This window comes from Paroedura picta, chromosome 8 (assembly GCF_049243985.1).
Source record: "Paroedura picta isolate Pp20150507F chromosome 8, Ppicta_v3.0, whole genome shotgun sequence".
NCBI lineage: Eukaryota > Metazoa > Chordata > Lepidosauria > Squamata > Gekkonidae > Paroedura > Paroedura picta.
This window is the reverse complement of record NC_135376.1, coordinates 77,460,542-77,484,906: the sequence shown is the minus strand read 5'-3', so window position 1 is coordinate 77,484,906 and position 24,365 is coordinate 77,460,542. Positions and strand designations below refer to the sequence as shown.

Here is a 24,365-nt window from a genome sequence, read left to right as displayed (position 1 = left end):
CTTCCCCCTGAAAGAGACTGAGAAACCTGGCATTTTCTCTGGAGGCAAAAGTGCTGAAACCAATGTGTAACCTCTGCAGTAGGGAGGAGAGAAGAAAATCAGGGGGAAGCATCCCAGTTCTTTTCCATTGCCTCCACAACTGCATGAATTTGGGACCTCCCAAGCCAAATGCTGTCGAATCTCAAACGCAGCATTTAATTTCTGCATGTCAGGCAAAAGTCACAAGCTTGATTTAAGGCTTTCCAAACTTCTAGTTTTATTCTGCAAGGGATGGGGGAGAAGGAAAGGGGAATCAGGGAAGCAAAGCAACACTATCTTTGCACCAACTAAGGATGCACTATTGCTTGTTGGGACCCCTAAAAGCAACTTAATCGTAGTAAATATGCACCAAGCTTTAGCTGCTATGTTACAATGGAACACTTTAAATAAGTCCTTTTTTCACTTTCTCCTTATCATCAAGCCAAATGTGAAAGCCAAGAAATTATCCCATCTATGAAATGCCTCCCCTCCCCGCTTGTTCTTGTTGTTAGTTGCAAAGTCGTGTCCGACCCATCGTGGCCCCATGGACAATGATCCTCCAGGCCTTCCTGTCCTCTACCATTCCCCGGAGTCCCTCCCCCCTTATTGGACTCTAATTTTATGTTTTACTGTATTTGATGATTGTTTCATCATTGTAAACAGTCACGAGCTGGCTAGTCCAGGAGAGGTGGTAAACAAACAAAGAGGCAAAGACACAGGTCTGCAGAAAACTTCACATTACAATGCTAAAAATGGAAGCCAGTATTTGGAGTTCTATTGACCTCTGGAGTCTCTGATTGGTCAATAATTCTGTAACGATCCATGTACCAAGCCTGTCAATCTTGCCGGATTTTAATGTGCCCTACCCTCTTTTCTGTACTTTCCCATGGGCAACCAAGGGTTCTGTTCTGGCAAGGAGGGGAAGCCCTCTAGCTAAGAATATAAGGAAGAACTTGGCTGAGGTCCGGAAAGGCAATATTTGAGAACGCAGATTATTAGATGGAAATGCAATTTAGGGGGAAATGGCCAGGAAGTGGATAATGGCTTGCTTGCTTTCCTAACCCACTTTTCTTAAGTTCTTGGGAGACTGACAGTGTTCTATGCTGTTTTCTTAGAAAGCAACATTTAACAAAGGCAGGATGAGCAGGCAGATGGCCAAGCTGGGAGAGCGAAAGATAAAAAAGTAGAAACGGGGTGGGGGAGGCAGGGAGGCAACACCCTAAGAAACAAAGACTATGAGAAAAGTCAATTCAGACAAACGTGCCCTTTTTGCAAATGAAACACCGGTCACTGGAACAAAGATTCTCAGATTTAAGAAGGCTGCTACAAGGAATATAAAGCAGTTCTTTCTTGATGTTCCCTTTTGCTCCCCACGCCTAAGATTTAAAAGCTAGGGCTCTCCGAATATAAAGGATCAGCCGTAACCTCAGCTGCTGAATCAGCAGTCGCCTTCCAGCCTTCTCATCAGAAACCAGACACGCTTGTGTGTTTTCTCCGGTTACTCTAAAAATGCAAAGCCGGCCTTCAAAATTAATAAAAGCCTAAAGCCAAACTAATCTAAACCCCATCAGTCAGATAAAGATATAAAACAGACACAAAATCCCGCGGGCGATCTTGGTGATTGCTCTGAACTTGTTCCAATTCAGGAGTTAGCACCATAGCTCCAAGGGGAGATGGCTTGTGCAGTCACTGTGCTGCTTCATGAGATGTCCCAAGATTATGGCTTACAATTTATTAAAGGTTCGCGTCTCCTTGGCAGTGTACATGTATGGCAACCTGTGCTACAGAGCCACGGCATTAGGCCTGAGCTTACGTTTTTGTAAATTATATATGGTTTCCAGTAACACAGCAAGTTTAAGCCATTTACCCCACACCATGCAAAATGAAATTTGTTCGGAAATGATGTTGCAATGGCCACTTGCACAGAAGGGCTTCTTCAATGACCATAAGCAGGACAGCCTTCTTGATCAGAGCAAGTACTAAGTGACTCCCTGTGTGTCTAACAGTTGCCGTCATATCGCCTGGTTTGTGAGTCTCCCTGAAGGACTGAGGTGCTGTCAGCCACAAATGCAGGGAATGTGTGACTGACTGATCCCACAAAACAATTGCCTTGGTGGTTTAGTTCAAACAGCCACATGCAATGCATGTTGCAGGCCCAGGGATGCCTGTGGTGTTAGGAGGGTGGAAATCTGCATAAGATTGCACTGTTAAGTCACCAAGAACAGCCAGAGACTTTACAGGAGCTTCCATAAAGCCCACCCTCATTCTCTGCTGTTTGCCCCAAGGGTCCAGCGACCTTCAGTATAGCAACTCTGACCATGGAACTTTATGCAACATGGCTGGAAAGTTTTGAAACACCCACTGTCCACAAGATATACACCAGCCTAGTGAAATGTTCTCCTCGAAGAGATCATGGTCCTGTGGGACCTAAATCAGTTCTGTAAGGCCTATAAAATGGAGCTATTCCACCGGGTTTATGGTTGAGGCCAAAAATAACATCTATTATAGTATGTTGACCTCACTGCTTGGGGGTCGGGGGAAAGGGAGAAGGAAGTGGAAGATCAGCTTCTGCCAAACCATCCTTGTTTGGGATTTTAGTTGCCCGGGGCGGTGGGGGGGGGGGGCGACCTTGAATTATAATAAACTGAAAATGGTTTTAATAGTTTTATATTTTAATCTTTGTATATGTCTTAAGATTATTACCCATCCTGAGCATTGGAAGGCCGGGAAATAAATAAAAAATTATCATTATATTGTTATGAAGAGATTGGATGAAGTTAGTGGACATCACCATATTCTGTCGCAGTGAATTGTACAGCCTGAACTTGTTGGATTATGCAATGCCCAGTGTACAAAGTTAAGAAGAAAAGACCCTGAAGGGGGCAGCAAGAAGACTGTTAGATAGAACAGAGAGTTCAGGACCTTTCTATATTTTACATGTGCCTTTTGTCTGTGCCCAAATTGCTACTCTCAGGGTAATTTCCTTTTTCTTCACGGAACTTCTCAGTGCAGAACATACCACCATATTATTTCACGAGGTGAACATGTATCACTTAGTGTCAGAGAGCGCATTTTAGATTTTCTCCCTGTGCTCTTAACACACAGGTTTTTATGTCCATTTTGTTAGCTTGCTTTCTAAATACTTTAATAGTGTGACACAAAAACCCACAAATTCTCAAAGTCTTTGATTCAACACAGAAACTCTGGAGGTGATTCCCCCTCCCTTAAGGATTCTCTGGGCCCGCTTGATGATCTTTGAGGGCTTGAATCAAGGGTTTCTACATTTGAAAGTCATCTACGTGGCAAAACATGGCATCTGTTTAAGGGATGCAATTCCCACTGGTTATTGCCTTAACATCTGCACTTCTGCAGCGGTAATCACTTACCTGACCCAGCACTAACAAATGAAGTGTGGGATGAAAGGGGGCACGGGAGAAAATGCAAGTGACTGAAGCACTGGTGCAAGTCATGGAGTGGGGCATGGGGCTGGCTGAGTCCAACAGAGGATGTGGGCAACAGATATGGAATGCCATGGGGCCAGAGACCCCCCACCTCCCCAGGGCATGATACTAGCAGCAGACAGCCATGCAAAAACCCAGAACTGTTATTAACTCATTCTGCCATCTTCCACACTCCTGCAAAGCAGGAGCTGTCCCTTGGTACAGGGATATTTCTATCAGTACATTTCCTTGCAGGCCTTGATGGGCAGTTCCCTCTTTTCATAAGATATCTTTCAAAAAGCCAGTTTGGTGTAGTGGTTAGGAGTGCGGACTTCTAATCTGGCATGCCGGGTTCGATTCTGCGCTCCCTCACATGCAACCAGCTGGCTGACCTTGGGCTCGCCACGGCACTGATAAAACTGTTCTGACCGAGCAGTGATATCAGGGCTCTCTTAGCCTCACCCACCTCACAGGGTGTCTGTTGTGGGGAGAGGAATGGGAAGGCGACTGTAAGCCGCTTTGAGCCTCCTTCGGGTAGGGAAAAGCGGCATATAAGAACCAACTCTTCTTCTTCTTCTTCTTTCAAAAAAGGTAGAAAGAGGAAGGAGGGCTTGTCCACGGCTCCCGATTCTGCCGCACCTCAGAATCCCCCTTCCAGGAGACATGCAGAGAAGCAACAACAAAACAGAGAAGCATTCCCAAATGCTAGATTTTGCATTTTTGGATTCTCCACTCCTGGTAACAAGATAGCAAGATTCCCTGCTAATCCCCTCCCATTGGGGCTTCATGCCTATCCCAAGTTGTCCAGTGCCACAATTATTCACACATCTTGAATTTACATTCCACCAAAGTAGGGAGCTTGGCAGGGAATCAAAGCCAGACCTAACAATGGGGCTAAATATAGACAGTGTGTCTACCAGGGAAGAGAAAGAGATCCACAGCTGCAGGATGCATCTGTCCAGGACTGTGCACATTAGATAGAAGCATCCCCTTCGCCTTCCTTTCTTCTCAGGGCTGGGGGAAAGAGGGGGAATCATTGCCCATAAGGCACTGCTCAACCGCTCCAAGAGCTAAACACAAATAAGTCTTCCGAGTGACAAGTCTGTGTCCAAGCCATACCCTGGAAGCCTGGAGATGACAAGGGAGCCAGACAGCAACTTGCAGGCAGGAAAAATTATTTTCCGCCCATCCCTTCCCACCAATGCTAACTAAGCTCCTTCCTATCCTTTAGCAGGGAAAAGAGCGCACAAAGCCCACTAGGAAATGACTATTTAATATGAGAGGGGACTATTTGACACATAGACACATTCACCACACAAGAGCATCTTCTCAGATCTGATTATTCTGTATATAACATTGCAGACTTCAAAGAGGTTATTAACTGGCATCATAGAACATTGCAAACTTTTTGAGAGATTATTAACAGGCATCATATAACATTGCAAACTTACAAGATTATTAGCTGGCTGTGCTAGTTCAAGCTGCAGGCGCTGAAAATGTCTCAGTACAGGCCTGTGCAATCCAGCCTTTACCCACTGAAACCATCAGGCACGGAATGCAGTAACTTTCCACAGGTCTGCCGTATCTATGCACAGGCACTGTTTTGCTTTTGTTTCTTTCTTTTGAGGGGTGGGCATTTAAAGATGCAATCTTTCACCTCAATGCTGAAGTAGTGCAGGCCCAGGAAAAAATGTATCAATTAACTTTTTCAGGCCTATAGATTGGCTGGCGGGCATTCTTTAAGATGCAACATGGTTGTAATTTGTGGGGGGGGGGGAGGGACCAAGAAGATAATTCATCGTGACCAGTTCTTGTCACACACATCTTGTAGTCTTTCCATGGGAAGAAGAGAATGGGGTCCATGGACTACAGTTCCACACACCTATTCATGAGCAGCTCATTTGGGATGAGAAGGGGGATGCCAGTCTCCAGGTGGGACCTGGGGATCCCTAGGTTTTACAGCTCATCTCCTGGCCACAGAGATCCGTTCCCCTGGAGTTTCCCATAGCATTGTACTCCACTGGGGTCCTTCCCTGCCCTAAATCCTGCCCACTCCTAGCTCCACCCCCAAAGTCTCCAGGTATTTCCCAACACAGAGCTGGCAAGACTATATGTGGATCACTTCTCAGGGGGGGGGGGGGTGAGGAAGTTCTAATTTCTTAGGCCTGGCTTTGGAAAAGGAAAGAAGAAGAAGAGTTGGTTCTTATATGCCGCTTTTCCCTACCCAAAGGAGGCTCAAAGCGGCTTACAGTTGCCTTCCCATTCCTCTCTCCACACCAGACACCCTGTGAGGTGGGTGAGGCTGAGAGAGCCCTGATATCACTGCTCTGTCAGAACAGCTTTATCAGTGCTGTGACGAGCCCAAGGTCACCCAGCTGGCTGCATGTGGGGGAGCGCAGAATCGAACCCGGCATGCCAGATTAGAAGTCCGCACTCCTAACCACTACACCAAACTGGAACACAGAGCAAGAAAGTTCTGGAGTCAAGTCCTGTGCCCTCAGAAATGGATACAAAGACTGACCAAGCTTAGTCCTTAGCAAGCAAGGCCCGCATTTTTAGATTTTATTCATGAGGCTCAGTATCTTCATCTTTCTGAAATTTAAACAAACCAGGAGGTTTGACCAACACGGCCCACTCTCTGAGGCACCACATGGGGCTTTCCCAGAACAACTAAGTATTAATAAATCAAAGCTAACTTCTCCAGGGGAAAGCCTGGCCTAATGTGACAGGAAAAAGAAGCCATACAAAGCGGACAAAAGGCATTTCCGTCCTAAAGGGCAGTGTGCAGATCCAGAGTTACATCTGTTTGTGACCTGAAGGCTGGAGCAAAAGGGGATTATGGCAAGTGGACGTAAAAAAAAGGAAATGTTATTGTGGAAGAAAACTTCAGCCAGAGGTTAAGAGAACAAGGAAGGAAGTGACTTCTCCAAGAAGGCAGTCCTCTGGAATTTCCTAGTGAATGGACAGAACACCCCATATGTTCCTTTCCAGTCCAATGTCAAAAGAGGAGTATCTTTAAAGGCTCTCTCCAGCAGAGAGGATTTTTCACGGAACTTTATTGTGGCTCTTTCAGCCACCAGTTTGAACTTCTTGTTTTGAAGAACTTTGGTGGGCTAACAAAGATCTATAGAATAAGGCCAAGGGTGGGCAACTCAAACAAAGAACAAACAAAAGGAAGAGAGACAAGAGTTTTGGGGGAAAGAACTGGGCTTGCAGCTGGAGTAATTCTGAATACAGATGCAAAATTGCGGAAAACAAGGAAGGGCTGTTTTTCTTCTTACAGAAAGCAAGATATGGAGATTCTTGAGTTCAGTGCCTACAAAACTGTTGAAAGTGTACATCCACATGTGTAAACCAGAAGAAAATGACAATTTTTCATTTTTTAAAAATTGTTAGCCTCACATTTATTATTCGTATGCCACCAACCAGGTCTTATTGTAATGTTGTAGCATTATATGTGTGCATACATTTTATTTGACGACTGCTGAAAGTCCTCTTGGTTGAAAAGCTTTTGGTCTGTGGTCACCCCATGTGCAATCATTGCGACTGTACGTGCAATATTGCACAGACTCAGATTTTTCAGTTTTAATGTTGCTTTTAGTCTTCTTAATGTGCACCTAATAATATTTGTATATGAATTTTAATATACTTTGTTGCTCAACCTTCAGGTTCCTGGCTTCTCACTAAGGGCTCCAAACTCTGGAACTCTTTTCCCAGGAAAGGTTACCTGTTGAAGACCTTTATATTCTGGCATTCCACCAGTGAGCCCTTCTCCCTCCTCAATGTTTTCACTGTTGCTTTTGTCTCCTGTGCTTCTTAAAGCTCTGGTTTTCAGTGATGCATTTATGTGTTGGTTTTAAGACAACATTTGTTGATTTTAATCTGTAAACCGCCTTGGTGACCATATGAGGTTAATAGTGCTAATAAGAATAATGCCATAGAGGTGGGGTCAAACTTCAGGCCTGGAGGGTGGAATTGACCCCTCCAGGGCTCTTATCTGGCCCGCAAGCAACTGGTGAGACAGAGGGAAGGCGAGTGGGAGGAGCTACGCTGTTGCTTCAGCACTGGAACAACCCTGTCCGCAGCAGTCAAGGAGAACCCCTTGGCTTCAATGGCAGCCTCACTGATAAGCTGGGAGTTGCCACAGCCGTTCATGCTGCCTCAGGGTTCCAAAATGAGGCTGCATGCCTTTCTTAGAGTCAGCATGGTGTAGTGCAGGGGTAGTCAAACTGCCCCTGCATTCGCTGGCAAGGGCTCATGGGAATTGTAGTCCATGGACATCTGGAGGGCCGCAGTTTAACTACCCCTGGTGTAGTGGTTATGAACAGTGGATTCCACTCTGGAGAACCAGGTTTGATTGCCTGTTCCTCCCCATGCAGCCAAGATCTGACAAGACCCAGATAATAAATACTCTACGTTTCCAAGCTTGTTTTCCTCATCTATAAAACACAATATTTAAAAGACAGAGAGAGATCCAGGACAATCCTAAACAAAGTTACAATCTTCTTGAGGTTGACTTCCAGAGGCTTTAACCCAGTAATTTTCAAGGAACTGTGTTTCGTTTGCTTATTTTCTTACTTCATTTACACCAAAGCACCTTACATTGGTCTCCTCTCCTCCATGTTCACAACAACCCTGTAAGGTAGGTTAGACTGAGAATGTTAAACTTGCCTACGGTCACCCAGCAAGCTTCGATGGCAGAGTGGGATTTATACCTCAGCCTCCCAGATCCTAGTCTGACACTCTGACAACTATACTACGTTGGTTCTCACTAGAATGAGAGATTCTCACTGGCAGTCTTTGCAGCAGGACAGATACTTGTCATGGATGCTTTAGGCAGATCCTGCACTGAGCAGGGGGTTGGACTAGATGGCCAATATGGCTCCTTCCAACTCCACGATTCTATGATTTGAGGATTAATTAACAAACCACAAGAAGCAGTGATAAAATCTTCAGGAAAATTAAGAGTGGGTATGGAAGTAAACAAACCACCCCTTATACATGCAGGAAAGGAACATGAGATATACAGTTCTCGCAGGGGGTGGGAGGGGGGAGAGAGAAACAATTCCCTTCCATCTTCCTGTTTTTCCCCTCAAGTCGTGGCAGCAGCATTTGCAGTCTGTTTAGTTAAACCAGATCGCAGCCAAGAGACACATCCTGTGCAGCAGGAGAGCATTTGCAATCTGCAACACCTCTCTGTCAGATCTCCCCGTGATCCTAGAATGTTTGTTACCATATCACTTTACAGCACATTAATCAATCCTGCGACTGAGGTTCCGATACACAGAAGATTTTAATTCGTAATTCCTTTCAGGCGCATGAGCTCAGAAACTTCAAGCCGCTGACAAGCAGTGCCATGCCGGAACAGGCCTGAAGCAGCTGCGTGAGAGGTGGCAGCCACAATGGCATGCTGCAGGCAGACAAAGTGCAGTTCACATCGGCAGGGACATGAGTGGGAGGCCAGCCGCCACCTGGAACTTTGGAGCTGGGGCTTTGGGAGGGACCTCAGCAGAGTAAAACGCCGAAGTGTCCACCCTCCAAAGATCTTTGTCATTTGGAGATCAGTTGTAATTCTGAGCCTTACCTGAAGACCGGCAACCCTATACACCACCCAGCAACTCACTGCTGGACATGGAATACAAAGCCATTGGGAAAACTCAACTTGTTTGAGATGACACAAGGCAACCTGAATGCTGCATCAGCGAAAGCTTATTGAGAGACAGAGACAGAGACAGAGACAGAGACAGAGACAGAGACAGAGACAGAGACAGAGAAGTAGCCAATGAAGAAGAAGATGAGTTGGTTCTTATATGTCACTTTTCTCTACCCAAAAGAGGCTCAAAGCGGCTTACAGTCGCTTAGAAGTCCGCACTCCTAACCACTACACCAAACTGGCTCTGAATAGCCCAAAACAAACTGATGAGAATGCTGCCTGCCAATTAATTTCCAGATCAAATTCAAGGTGCCGGTTTTAACCTTGAAATCCCTAAATGGTCCACATCCTGTTACATTGCCTACATTCTTCATTGCACAATCTTTCGGTGGTGCTCAGCCGTCAAGTGGCTGACTTGGGCAAGGGCCTTCTCTGCATTGGCCCCATCTTGGTAGAATGAGTTATCAGAGGATGTGTGTGTCCGGCAAAAGGTCTATTAATTTCCTAAGGGCTTGCATGATGGAGCTCTTCCAATAGGCTTTTAATTAATCATTTGCAAATGCCTGGTATTCTTGTATTGTTTCCATCAGATAATTTTATTTTGGGGTAGTTGGTTGCAACCATGTTCAATACAAGTTTTATATAGTTCCCTTTAAACTATATACCATAGTTTACCATTATTATTGTTGTTGCTGCTGCTTTTGAGACTATTAATTGAATTTTATATTACCTTGACGTAAGCCACACTGAGGCTCACTTGTCAAGAGAGTAGTGGAATATAAATCTGATTTTAGAATAAATTTTTCCGACAAGCAGCTTTTCAGCCATTATGTGGAATACATTCCACATAATAGCTGAGGCAAAGGCTGGTTAGGGCCAGCACAAGCCCCACTGACTGTGCTGCCACCGCCTGGGAAACCCTTCCAGGGCCATAAAGAAACCCCAGGATTTCACAAAACCCTGGTTGAGAAAGCCTGGACCAGGCCAAGGTCACCCAGCTGGCTGCCGCTCTTAACCATGATTTCTTATTCTAGGGATATATTCAATTCATTTATCTGCAGCCTTTCTGCCATTGCATTCAAGCTGCCTTGTGGTTCAAAATGATAAAAATGATTTTGAACAAATTATCAGGCATTTCACTTAGACAGCTCACTTGCCACTTACTAGTTTATATGACACTTATTCTCTCCCCTCCCTTCTTCACTATATAGTTTATACTAGTGGTCCCCAACCACCGGGCCGTGAAGGCCCTGGCACTGGCCCGCGGCTCCCTCTCCCCCCCCCCCCCGCAGTAAAAAACTTCCCAGGTCCCACATTCGCACTTTCGGCCAGGCATTGCGAATGCATGATGTGTGTGCGCAGCTGCACATGCGCGGCATGCACGGTCGGGCAATCGCCCTCCCTGCTGCCGCTGGTCCCCAGACTCAAAAAGGTTGGGGACCACTGGTTTATACCACCAAAACTGCAGGAAAGGATTTAAGTGACAAGGGAGATAGTACAATAGATAGTGAGGTTTTTCCATTGTAGAAACACAAAGGCAAAGCCTGCCAGGCTGACAACTTGTCTTTTTGACAGTAGCAAGACCATAATGTGGGTGACCCACCTTATATAGGTACACACTGAAACCAGAAAAATATTCATTTCTTTGAGGCACACATGTGAGCAACCTGACCCTGAACACAGGACAACGGGAATTTTGTACAGCTGCTAAACAAAAACAACAACAAAAGATTTTTTTAAGGAAATCAAGTTGAGATTTCTTCCCTTTAAACCTTCCAGCCCAGGGATGCCAGTCTCCAGGTGGGACCTGGGGATCCCCTGGAATTAAAGCTCATCTCCAGACTAAAGAGATCAGTTCCCCTGGAGAAAATGGCTGCTTTAGAACATGGAGTCCATAGCATTATACTCCAATGAGGTCCCTCGACCACCCCAAATCCTGCTCACTCCTGACTCCTCCCCCCTAAGTCTCCAGGTATTTCCGAACCCAGAGTTGGTAACCCTATTTCAGCCTATGTCACTAACCCACTAGCAAGGGGAAATATGCCACTCAACCCCTACATTAGCGATCCCCAACCTGTGGGCTGCGGACCACATGTGGTCCTTCGACTAATTGGAAGTGGACCCCAAAGGACGCCTTCTCCCCCCCCCGGCCCTTTACTTCATCCCCCCCCCCAGCCCTTTACAACACACTTCATTGTTGTGGCGTGTCTGTATCTTATTTTGAAGGGATGTTTAAACATTACCATAGTGATCAGAGAGTGCTAGGGCAGTGGCTGAGAGTAGAGGAGTAAACTAGCCCCCCCCCCCACCGGGCCTCAGTAAAAGGCGTTGAGTGGTCCCCGGCGTTGAGTGGTCCCCAGTGATAAAAAGGTTGGGGACCACTGCCCTACATCCTAATGCTTAAAGAGAAAAAAAATCCCATAATGGCTTCTTTAACAATAATTCCTGGTACCACAGGAACAAGGCCTAAATTAACAGAGGCATTCAGCGACTGAGACAACACTGTAGAACAACATCTGTTTTCAGTGTAAGGAGAAATGGTAGAAAACTAGACATAACAGATATAATTTTCGTCAAATATATGCAAAGAGCTGCTTGCCAAAAGCCAAAAGAATCTGCACACTTTATTAGAATTACAGTGTGTTTACATGGAGGAGGGCAGATTAAATTTCTTTTCCTCAAATTTATGATATTGTTATGAACAGCGAAACAAACACTTAGCCAAATGGATTTCTAAAGCCACAATTTCCAGTAGCTTCTCCAAGCATCCGTTCAAATGCTGTTCTGAAAAGATATATCACTCCATATTTTAAAAGTGACTTAATGGCTGGGCTGTAAATCCTGTGGGGAGAGGGGCAATTTTAGGCGAGAGATGCCATTCTGAAGGTGAACACACACCCTTGATCTCAAGAGGGGAAAACAGAACACTACTTGGAAGGACAAGAGAGCAATGAACTTGGACTGCCTGGATGTTCTAACATTCGGTCGGGGGATGTCAAGGAGATAATTCTTTTCCCTCAGTATTAGAGTTACATTGGGATCTGAGTCATAAATCTGTTATTAAAGGACACCAACGTTCAAAAGTATCTGTATCGTCTGTTTCACATAATATATTTCTGGTAAGGCCTTGGAGGAAGAGCATGTCTCATGGCTTAAGTGCCAATCTGCGCTTAACACCCATTCAGGGTGGCTGTCCCGCCCTTGAGCGCCTCCTCCTCCAATCGGCTTGCCTGTCTGTCCAGAGACCAGCCAATCACCATCCATCCACCACCCTAGACCACCCCTCCTCCTTCCACTTCCCTCTGAGGCTCAGAGGCTGCAGATCCCTGCCAGTGATTTCCCTTCCCGGGGGCCACCAGCCTGCAGCCTTTCTAGGTCCTGGAGGGACCTAGAGGACATCCACAGAGTTCTTGCACCACTACCCTCAATCTAGTGCCCGTTGTATTCCTGAATGCAACGGGCTTGGCCCCCAGTGTTTTCAGGGCCCAGTGTACCTGAGGGACCGCCTCCCCGCCTATGCCCCCAAAAGAGCTCTACGGTCTACTGCCTCCAATCAGCTAAGGATCCCTGGCCCTAAATAAGTCCCTCTGGTCTCGACCAGGGCCAGAGCATTCTCTGTTCTGGCCCCTACCTGGTGGAACGAGCTCCCAGAGGAGATCAGGGCCCTGACGGAGCTTAAACAGTTCCGCAGGGCCTGCAAAAAGGAGCTCCTCCACCAGGCATTTGGCCGAGACCAGATGTAATCTACAGCGACCAAGGGCCCCTGCTCCCCCCACCCCCCCCCTCAGAATTCAATCAATAAGCCACCCCCCTCAGAATCCCATCAACAAGCCCTGGACCTGTTTGTATTATGATTGTTTATTGTTATACTATGTTGTGTTTGGTTGCAATTGTTGGTTATTGATGTACATGTTCTACAGACTGTTTTATGTATGGTCTCTGTTATAATGTAAACCGCCCTGAGCCTCCGGGGAGGGCGGTATAGAAGTATGATAAATAAATAAATAAATAAATAAATAAATAAATAAATAAATAAATAAATAACATAGCAAGCTGTGATCACCTTAGGACTGCCACCGCACCTGAAGATCTCTGGCAATTACAATTGACCTCCAAATAACCAAGGTCAATTCCCCTACAGAAAATGGCTTCTTTGGATGCTAGACAATCTATGGCAGGCTTTCTCAACCAGGGCTTCGTGAAACCCTGGGGTTTCCTGAATGGATGGAAGTGAATTAATTTTTCTATACATTTAAAATGTGTTTATTGGGTGATATGTCCATATGGTCAATATCAACCCACCCACCCCCTCCCAAAACAGTCAATGATGGGCTGGGAAGGACCCCAGGTGGACATATACACAGCTATGCTTCCCAACTATATTCTGAACAATTGCACCACTTCTGGGGTTTCTCAAAGCCTAGTGAATGTTTCAGGGGTTTCTCAATGGTAGAAGAGTTGAGAAAGGCTGATCTATGGCATTATACCATGCTGAGGACTCCTCCCTTCCCCCAAACCCTGTGGTCCCCAGGTTCTACCCCCCACAAAAGAAATCAGGTATTTCCCAACCCATAACTGGCAACCTAAATCTCCCCACATTCTTCCAGTGAGCTCAGAACAGGATAGAGTTATTTCATTTTCCCTTCTTGACATGCCTGTAAAGTCGTCTTCTCTCCGCTTCCGTGTTATTCTGTAATGCACCATGTCTAACGATAATGCTACATAAGAAATAATAAAATTGCCATCTATAGCCAAGCCAGTGCTGCAAAGGGCTGCTCACCCCTGGGATTAGAAACCCCTCAGTATAGATGCCAAAAAAGGCCAGGCCAAAAATAAGGAAGAACGCAAGAAACAACATGAGGTTTATGACCCAGAGTAAGTGGAAACACCCATGCAAACCCCCAAATGCTAAATACCACTTAAGATAACATGAAACATTGGCATGCACAAGGCCTGGCCTGGAGACAGGACTTCACCATACAAAAGGACTTACATTTGGAAACCCTACACTATGATTTTAGTTCTATTCATAGCAAAAACCACCAGTCTTCCTGCCAATTAGAGAATCCCAAAAGCAACAAGGATCAAATGCATAAAGCCTTCGTAATCTTTCCATATTGTTGCAATTAAGAGGGACAGCAGTTTATAAGGGGGCAGGGTTCGACAAATCAGATTCCTGAAGAGCAAAATAGGTTGGGTGGGTTGCTTTCTACCCAATTTTTCCCCCTCTGAATGCATACGAGGTGGGGTGGGGTGGGAAAGAGGCAGTCCCCCTTGGCCTTCCCCACCCAGACTGGCCCTTGACACCAACCTAGGCACCAGTAGTTAGGCAATAAGTAAGAAGGGCCCTGCTGGATCAGACCAATAGTCCATCTAGTCCAGCATCCTGTCTCACACAGTGGCCAACCAGTTCCTCTGGAGGGCCAACAAGAGGGCACAGAGGCCAAGGCCTACCCCTGATGTTGCCTCCTTGCTCTGGGATCCCTCTGAATTTGGAGACTCCCTTCAATCACTATGGCTAGTAGCTACTGACAGACTTGTTCTCCATGAATCTATTTAATCCCCTTGTAAAGCTGTTTATTCCTGTGGCCATCACTACTTCCTCTGGCAGCGAATTCCACATTTTAATGACTCTCTGTGCTTTAGTCCATCCTGAACCTACTGGTTTTAGTATGTATGTAACCTGGATACGATTACATATCCCTCATTAGGAGCATCCACTTACTTTAATACAATCTCTATAACCGGTCTTCAATCCGTGAGTCAGGAGCCTCAGGTAGGTCACAGACGTCACCCTGGCATGCTGGGTCATGAGGCCCCTCAAAGCCACCATATTTTCTGTGCTGCTTTTTTGAAGAACAGCGCAGCAAGGAGGCCTCTCTGTTTCTGTGCCCAGAGGTGCCACAAGATGCTGCGGTGAGGTTATTCAACGGCACAGAGAACTCCTTCCTGGCTCTGAGCCTTGACTTGCTTCTAGCTTCCCTTCATACCCTGGTACTCAGCCTTCGTTTCCTGTTCCCACCTCTCAGGGTCTGCTGCTCATAATCTAGGACTTGGTATCACATGATGGCGTGCAACTTTCTATTCCATGCTTGCGGCTCAGTGAGCCCCATGCAGGTTGGCTCCTGAGTCCAGAAAGCTGGAACACCACAGCTATTTGGGGGGTTGCCTTCCGATCACATTTGCAATTAGTTCTGTCTACTGCAAACAAGCCATTTGTTCCACAGGCACCAGGACACAGCACCCCCCAGCCCAATCCCTTAACGCAGGGAACGGTCATATCAATGGCAATGCAGACCAAAGAGTCACTGGTTTCACAGACGGCCTCACTCGCAACGGAGGAACCAAGTGGAAGGTCCTCAGGGTCTCTCCCAGCTTTTAACCCAATACCCAACTTTGGACTTGTTTTTGCAGTCTCCCTGGTACAGCCTTTACAGCACAGCTATTTATATACAGACTTCAGGAGCTGCAAGTTGAAGGGTGGGAAGCAGACGAAGGCTGGCAGCAGCTTTGCAGCAAAATAGACCAAAGAGGCCCATTTGCCTCTCGGGCCCCACAAATCCGCCTCTTCCTTAGGAGAGAATGGCTGTGAAGTATAAGAAGCAGGACTCCTTTTCCCTGCGAGCTAAAGGGCTCCCTACATGAGCCACAAGGAGCCATCCAAAGTACGCTGCTGGGCTTCACCGATTTCTCTCTTCCCGCAGCTCAGCCTCTCATTCCAGTCCCTCTATCTTGGCTCACAGAGGAAAGCAAATTCTTTTTCATAGGAAAACAAGTTACTAAGAGTGTGCAACAGGGAAGGAGGACTTTGTGAAAGCCTCTTTTGCTGATCTCAGAGTCATTTTAAAGCTCCTTTGCCTGTGTCTTGACTTAAAGAAGTTTGCAGGGTTTCCCCCAGGTTTGTTTATTCAGAATTCAGTCTGCCACTGCTTTTGGACCAAGAGGAAATCGGTGTCAGAGAAGTATCCCAAACTGTGTTCAAAGGCAGCTGGACTAAGGCAAGACAGAGTCAGAAATGACTGGGGTAGTAACACCGAATTCTTTTTCACATCGCTGTCAAGCTTTCTGCATACTGTGCCTGCATATGGGGGCTTCATTTTTCTTATTACAGATGACAGGTCCTATCAATGTAGCTTTTTAAGCCAAAGCCCAAACCATGTTCTGCAGCCAATAGTTACAAATCTGAATTTACCTAGCAAACGCATTGTATATTATATACACACACACATAATAGGCTGGTCAGATTTTTAAAATAAGAAATGCACCACAATCCTCAGTTTGGATTCTCTCCACGCAAGAGGTTCCAATAACACACCAAGAGCTAATGGATGGATTCTATAGTATCTCTCCGATGTCCAGTGTATTAGATTTTGTAGCATGCTGGTGGTGAAAAATGGCGACTCCATAGGGCTTTCAAGGCAAGACATTGTTTGCCATTGCCTTCCTTTGCAAAGCAACCCTGCTACTCTTGGGAAGTCTCCCATCCAAATACTAGCCAGGGCTGATCCTGCTTAGCATCTGAGATTGACAAGATTGGGCTAGCCTGGGCTAGCCAAATCAGGGCTGTAGCCTACTACACAAGAACATGTTCAGGGGGAAATTAATGCTTTTAAGGAGGCCAAGAAAGGGGGGGGGTTGTCCTCACTTATTCATGTGGTCAATTTCCCTTCTTCCTCACTAGACTGTTTTAAAAATCCTTTTTTATATTGTGATCCAGCCAATGAGGAGAGCGTGACATCATGTAGACAGATTTGGCAGAAGTGGTAACCTTACTAAAACAAGGCTAGGATTGTATGATCGTACAGACTCTTTCCGCTGCTTTCAAACAGATTCAAAACAATTGGTTTCACACACGGGGGAATGGCTAACCTGCTCAGACAGCTGGTGACACCATCCATAACAAAGACATCAGCTTGCTATAGAGGGTAAAAACAGTGGCTTCTAATCTGGCGAACTGGGTTTGATTCCCCACTCCTTCACGTGCAGCCAGAGAAGTATCCCAAACTCTGGGGAAGGGAAGGGAAAGCAATTGTAAGCTGCTTTGAGATTCCTTTGAATTGTGAAAAGCAGGGTATAAAAACCAATTCTTCTTCTTCACATGCTGCAGCCCCATGCAATTTCACTGCATCATCCATCAGCTACTCTTATGTAGAAAGTTTCTTCAGTGAGAAAGCATGATGCGTATTGTTGTATACAGCAGTGGTCTCCAACCTTTTTATCACCGGGAACCAGTCAATGCTTGACAATTTTACTGAGGCCCGGACGGGGGGTAGTCTTTTGCCAAGGGATGTCGCTGCCGCCTGAGCCCCTGCTCCACTTTCCCGCCAGCGACCCTGACTTCCCGCCGTCTGCTGGGGGGGCACTGCCAGCAGCAGCTGTGCAATGCCATGCCGAGGGGAAGCTCCAGCCATGGCAGCCGCCAGAGAGCACCAAAGGTGAGCCGGTGGCAGAGTGGCAGGGCAGCCCCCAAGGCAGCAGCCGGAAGGAGGACAAGGAGGAGTTGCAGACCAGTGCCAACTGATCCACGGACCAGTACCGGTCCCTGGACCGGGGGTTGAGGACCACTGGTATACAGCATTAATTACATCAGGTGTCATGGCCTTGCTCATTGTCAGTTTCAAAATTTTCTCTCAGAGATAGATTCAGAATATGGGGATGTATTGTACCATGCAGAAAGGTGGCTTAGCAGAGGCAAAGTCCTCAAACGTTTTTTCAGTCTTCATCATGAAATTGACGTCTTTCTTAAGGACAAAGGAAAAGGTCAAGAAGCACTTTCTGACCCTGAATGTATTTCTGATTTGGCTTTCTTAAAGGATATCACTGAGCATCTGAACACATTGAATCCAAGGTTGCAGGGGAAAGGAAAGCTTGTATGTGACATGTATACTGAATTGAAATCTTCTGAAGCAAAACTAAACATTTTTGTGGAGCAAGTTAATGATGGTAACTTTTCAAACTTCTCATGCTGCAATGGACTAAAATTTGAGAAGGATGGGAATTTACAATTCAATGTTAAAAGACACATCAATGCACTGAAACTATTGCAGGTGGAATTTCAGAACAGATTCACTGATTGTCATAAGTTTGGAAAGGAAATAAGAATGTTTGAGAACCCATTTGAAGCAGCACCAGAAGATGCAAGTAACTTTTTCGGTTAGAATTAATTGATTTGCAAGCCAGGAATAATCTCAGAGACATTTACAAAGAAAAGAGTCTGTTCGATTTCTATTCTGGTCTACCTGATCTATTTATCAACCTAAAGAAATCTGCTGCAGATATGTTCACAGTCTTTGGCACCGAACACATCTGTGAATAAACCGTTTCCAAGATGAAAATTATGTAATTGAAGTGTAGGTCAAGGCTTACAGATGAACATTTACATGATATTTTAAGAGTGTCTGTCACAAACCTTGACTTGGACAGCAATGCCTTGGCTAACAGAAAATAGCCACAAAAATCACACTGACTGGGTAAGCATGTGTAGCTAAATGAAAGGTTTCCACAGTAAAATATTGTTCCAAAATGGACTGCATTAAAGTTAACATTTCTTCATTTACCTATGAATGTTTACTTTTGATCTAAATAGGCTAATAATTGTGTTACATTTTAGTTTAAGATGTGGCCCTCTTAATAATTTATTATTATTATTATTATTATTATTATTATTATTATTATTATTATTATTATTATTATTATTATTGTTTCAATTTATTTCCCGCCACTCCCAAGAACAGCTTGTGGTGGGTTACAACTTATCCCCACTAAAAACATACAGGGACATAAAAAGTCATACCATAAAATCAAACAGAACAAAAACATGGCGGTATTATTAAATTCTCCGATCCCTCCCAAACACATATCTAAATAAGGGAGTAAGTAGTGAGAGGTGGCCATTGAGAGGTTGAGTTTCAGATGACTCTGCTCACTACATGCTAATGCGGCCCCCATGTGCCAAAAGGTTGAGGACCCCTGAGATATACTATTCACAGTGCAAGCCTATGCAGGTTACACTAATAGTTGAAGCACACTGAACTCAGTGGAGAAGCACAGCATGGGACTGCATTGAGAAAGACATTTCAAGCGGGGTAGGCAAATTCAGAGAAAGAAAAAACAGGGTGGATGCAAAAGGTGGCAAAAAAAATTATGTTCACCTCACCTTTCTGTCTCAAGATGGCAAACCGAACAACAAAAGCAGCAAATCTTATATATGAAAAAGTATAGCCCCTACAACACAAGCCTAAGCAGCAAAAGCAGCAGAAGAACTGCAGCATAGTGATGAAGCCAAGCAGTCCTCAAAATAAGCCAGAAGAGGCACAAAGGCTTGGGACAAGGGCCAACAAGGAACTGGCTTCAAGGGAGTTTCCTAATCTGGCTGCACAAGAAATACAACTAAGGCTTCAGTTCTAAAACACACTTGGGAGGGCATTCTGCTGGCATCAGCATTCCCTTCCAAACAGACACATTTAAAATCATAATGCAGATCTATTCTGCAAGCCTCAGAAGTAGTGTGGGCAATGCACAGGCGGCCCGATGGCCCACTAGGGCATATGCACAATGCTTAACATCTAGATTTTAGCGCTTTAATAAAGCTGTTGGCCCTCTCAACTGCAGACTGGATGTTTCCCATTCCATTTAAAACAAGGGGGGGAAATAGGTTAAATCCCCTTATACCCACCACCGGTTTTATATAGCATGCTCTAGCTTGTTTAAAGCGCTGTTATTTTCTTTTCAAAGAACCAACGCCAACTTTTCTCCTTTCAAGCATAACACTTTCACCATCCAGGCACTGATAGGCCAGCTGCTCCACCCACCTCCCACCCCCATTCCCATAAAGCAGGAGCCAGATTCATGGAAAAAAATTGTTACTTTCATGCAGCAAAAGCCAGCTTGGTGTGGTGGTTAAGAGCGGAGGTCTCTAATCTGGAGAGCCAGATTTGATTTCCTGCACCTCCACATGTAGCCAGCTGGGTGACCTGGGCTAATCACAGTCCTGTTAGAGCTGTTCTCAGAGCAGTTCTGTCTGAGCTCTCTCAGCCCCACTCATTTCATAGGTGTCTGTTGTGGGGAGAGGAAGGGGAGGCGATTGTATGCCGCTTTGAGATTCCTTTGCATGGTGAAAAGGGAGGGCATAAAAACCAATTCTTTTTCTAAAGTATGCAGTGCAATTGCAACTTTACAGCACTGATATCTTTCCAGCAGGATCCTCAGTACTCAGCAGATGATATACACAAGCACTGGAGTAACAGTTAAGAACTAAGACTGTGAGACAGGGAAACCTTCCATAATCCTAAACTTAAAGCAGAAGGTCAAGTACGTGTGACTCACTAACAAAGCATGGAAGAATCCCCTCCAGAAAGGATCAGATAAAAGAATAAAGCCACCCAGTCCACAGCAAAGAAAGACCAATGTAACAAGGAGGCTAGGAAAAAAACGATGCAATACAGGTGCCTCTTCCCCTCCCCTTTTCACTTTCCCATTCTAGAATGAGGCAGGCAGCGGGTGAGAACTGAAGAGCGCAGCAGGAGTCAGCCGATCTCTTCCCGTACCTGATTTCGAGCAGCAGCGGAGGGCATCCAGGTTCCTCTCCACTGTTCAGAAGAAGGGGGGAAATCTTCAAACCTTCCGGGCTTCAGCGAAAGACAGAGACGTGCAGTCCACCGCAGTGATTTTAAAGGAGGGCGTTCTCCTTTCGCCTTGCAAATTCTCAGGACAATCCATCAAGAGCCTGCAGCTGGTGCTTCAGCGGCTAAGCAGTTAAACCCATCTTCGGGGGGGGGGGGGGGGACAGGACAGCAGCCGATCAATGAGGAACCGGCAGCAGAAAGCCAAGACTGTGGGACTTTGTCTGCAGAGACAGAATCCTAGAGATTGCCAGGAAAAACAGGCGAGTGGAGTGGCAGCAGCGGCAGCAGCTCACACCCTCCGAGAGGAACAGCCTGCGCTGTCTGTGAGCCCGAGGAGGTGGGGGTGGACTTTAAAGAGGGCCAGCTACATGGGCTTCTCTGCCAATGGGAAGCTTGGGATTCCCGGCCAATGAGCCACCCGTGCTAGGAGACCACAGGGCACCCAAACAGCCCCAGAAGCACACGGTGGTTTCATACAGCTGATCAGGAAAAGAGGAAAGGAGAAGGACCTTCTTCCTCAAGAAACCAACCATTGGGCGTGCTTCTTCCAGCACGCCTGAAACTTCTAACAATCTCGGCAAGAGTGATGGGGAGGCCCCTGGCTGCTGCCTCTGGTTTTCACACTTATTCCCTCTTCAGGAGGTGCCCCAGCATCGACCAAACTGGAAGGGAAGAGGAAGGGGGGAGAGGGTTGTAAGGCACGGCAGCTGTTTCCACTCTCCCAGTGATTTTAATTCTCCCTCCCCAGATCACTGACCAGCGCTGGTACTGACCTGGATGGGCCTGGCTCAGCCTCTCTCAGAAGCTAAGCAGGGTCAGCCCTGGTTAGTATTTGGATGGGAGACCAGTGAAGAAGTCCAGGGCCCCTGTGCAGAGGCAGGCAAGGGCAAAGAACCTCTGTCCACCTCTTGCCTTGGAAACTGGGCCGCCATAAGTCGGCCATGACTTAAGAGCATTTACACACACACAGCATTGATGAGACTTGGATTCAAATCCCCACTTAGGTATGACAGTCACTGGGTGACCTTGGGCCAATCAGCAGAGTAGATCTAGACCGGAAACGTTCCACGAGCAGAGAGGGGAGGGAATTTCACTAATCCCACCCCCCTTTGCCATAGCTACCCCCTCATGCTGTTCCTGGCAGTCCTGTCCCCCAATCATGATGAGGGATCATCTGGGGCTGAAGCATGGTGGGGGTAGGAGGCCAAGAGGTCTCACTGCCCTAATGAAAACCAGTCCATCCACACAAATTTACGGCTGGATCCAAGCCACCTGAGTATTACATAGTCTCACTTTGAGCTCCTGCGTGATAAGAACATTGTCAATCCTTAGCATCGTTCCCTCCTTTGGTGATATTCAACCCTTCCATACCAGTGCACGGCAAGCATATGACAGGAAGTCAGGTGACTGATGTCTTCCCATCACATGACAGGAAGAAAGGATGTTGGAGATATAAATGTGGCCAATATCCTGGCAGCAAACTAAGAGGGTCAAGGGTAGGAAACACAAGCCGAGCACCTGGAGTTATAACATAAGCAGCAATAAGGGAAGCGCCACAGCCGTGCAGGAATACGTTCTGGCGGCTGAGTGACAGCCCACCTGCTGCTCTTCTCAATGTATACGCAAACAGGGGCAGAAGGCCTGGCTGATTCTCTATGCTTGCACAAGGCAACAAAATGGGTGGCTCTATAAGGCTTCGAGGTTATTTGCTGCTGACGAACTACAAGGCAATACTGATTTCCTCCTTCCCCTCCCCCTCCCCTAATTGCACTGACATACAAAGCTGCAAATGCATGCATCTTGCTCTTGTCTTCACTCATCCCTTGCTGCTTTGGCTTCTCCCTCACTTTGTTCTTGCATTCTCAAAATTCACATTCAAAGACCTGGCTTTCTTGCTGGGCGACTCGGAAGCCATGCCAACACGATCTGTGCCGCATAAATAAAATTTCCTCCCCTCTCAGGATTCCTTGGCCTTCTGCTGGACGTGGCAAGTAGATAAGTGCTGATCTGGAACAGGCAACAATGCCGCTAGCTCCTCTGCACTGCCCATAGGACGGAGATGAAGGGTTAGCCATTCCAGCAGCAGGAGAGTATCTGACGCCCAGCAGGGGGGACAGAATGTTGACTCAGCTGCTTCACAAAGGGAAAGAAAGAGGGGGGCGTAGGAGTGACTTGTGCCTCTGACAGTGGAGGAATTAAGCCAGTTCCCTGCACATTACTAGGAAGTGTAAGTGCTCCATACTTTGTACCCACCTTTTCACCACTTCATTGCATGCACAAAGCACCCACAAACTGGTCATTCCCTCATCCTCACCCTGCCTTCCCTCCCAAGCTTTTGGTAAAAAGCAGCACCACACTGAAGGGGAACAGTGGCCAATGGCACACCTTAACATGATGAAAGGTCCTGCGGATAAAACAGTGAACTGGGGTGATTACTTGCAGAGGTATTGTTGCGTTTGCTGTTGGACTTTCCCATTCATCCTACTCAAGTTTCAGTTGCAAACAAAATAAGAGCTGTTTTTTTTATACTCTGCTTTTTGCTACCCAAAGGAGTCCCAGAGCAGCTTACAAACATCTTTTCCTCCCTCTCCTCACAACAGACACCCAGTGAGATAGGTGAGGCTGAGAGAGCTCTGAGAAAACAGCCCTATGAGAACTGTAACTAGCCTAAGATCATCTGGCTGACTGCATGTGGAGGAGGAGTGGGGAGTCAAACTCTGTTCTCCAGATGAGAAGACACCACTTTTTAACCTCTACACCACATTGCAGCTAGGACTATGCCTTTTTTCTTTCTTTTTTTAAGAAGTTAGACCAGTGATTCTCAACCTGGGGGTCGGGACCTGTTGGAGGTCGAACAACACTTTCATAGGGGTTGCGGGAGGACAAGCAGCTTAGCTGGGGGAGGGGGGGGTCACCATCCACACAACAGCCTTGCGGGGTAGATCGGGATAGAACGTTCATCTGTCTGGAGCAGCAGAAAAGAGCGAGATCGGCATGGTGGGACAAGAGCAAAGCTGAACTGAGAAACCCCGGAAAAAAACCAATTTATATACAATCATGAACAATGGATCTTCATGCCATTGGTCAGCTTTGGTTTAATTTCTGTGAAAGAACACTTGCATAATTTTATGGTTGGGGGTCACCACAACATGAGGAAATGTATTAAAGGGTCGCAGCATTAGGAAGGTTGAGAACCACTGGGTTAGAAGAATAAAGAAAACGTGTGTGTTAAAGATCCCTTGTTCCTGCCAGAAGCAACTTGCTTGCCTCTGAAATCAACATTCAAAAGGAAAATTAATATTCAAGAAATAAAACTATAGAAAAGGAAAGTTTGTATGTTTAAAACAAAGTGTTGAGCAACTACAATGGAGAGCAAACAGAAATATGAGCAAAATGCTGACTGATACATGCCAATTCTATGCTTGTTCGGTGGGACTTGTTTTCTATTAAAAGTCCTCTCAATTACCGCCTTAAATGGTTACAATGTACAGCAGGATCATAGGGGAAGGAAACCTACACAGGGCCCCACCTTCTAAGGGAAAGTTGGGTAAAAACAGGAATTCTTGCCCCACATGCAAACCTGTTATTCCTAGTTTTGAATAATTAACGCTTCAGCTCCTTCTCTCTGCC

The 24,365-nt window shown here is 46.1% G+C and overlaps 1 protein-coding gene across 4 annotated transcripts in view; it reads right to left on the bottom strand.

The window, feature by feature from the left end:
- The window catches only part of PALD1 (phosphatase domain containing paladin 1), a 133,368-nt gene that overhangs the window by 92,980 nt on the left and 16,023 nt on the right, over nt 1–24,365 (bottom strand). Inside the window, exon 1 of one of the 4 annotated variants that reach the window (XM_077350490.1) lies at nt 20,658–21,045. The exons of the other annotated variants lie outside the window; for them this stretch is intronic. The gene's annotated coding sequence lies outside the window, so the exon portion shown is untranslated. Of the gene's footprint in view, nt 1–20,657; nt 21,046–24,365 lie in introns of those variants that run through there. 4 annotated transcript variants of the gene reach the window in all.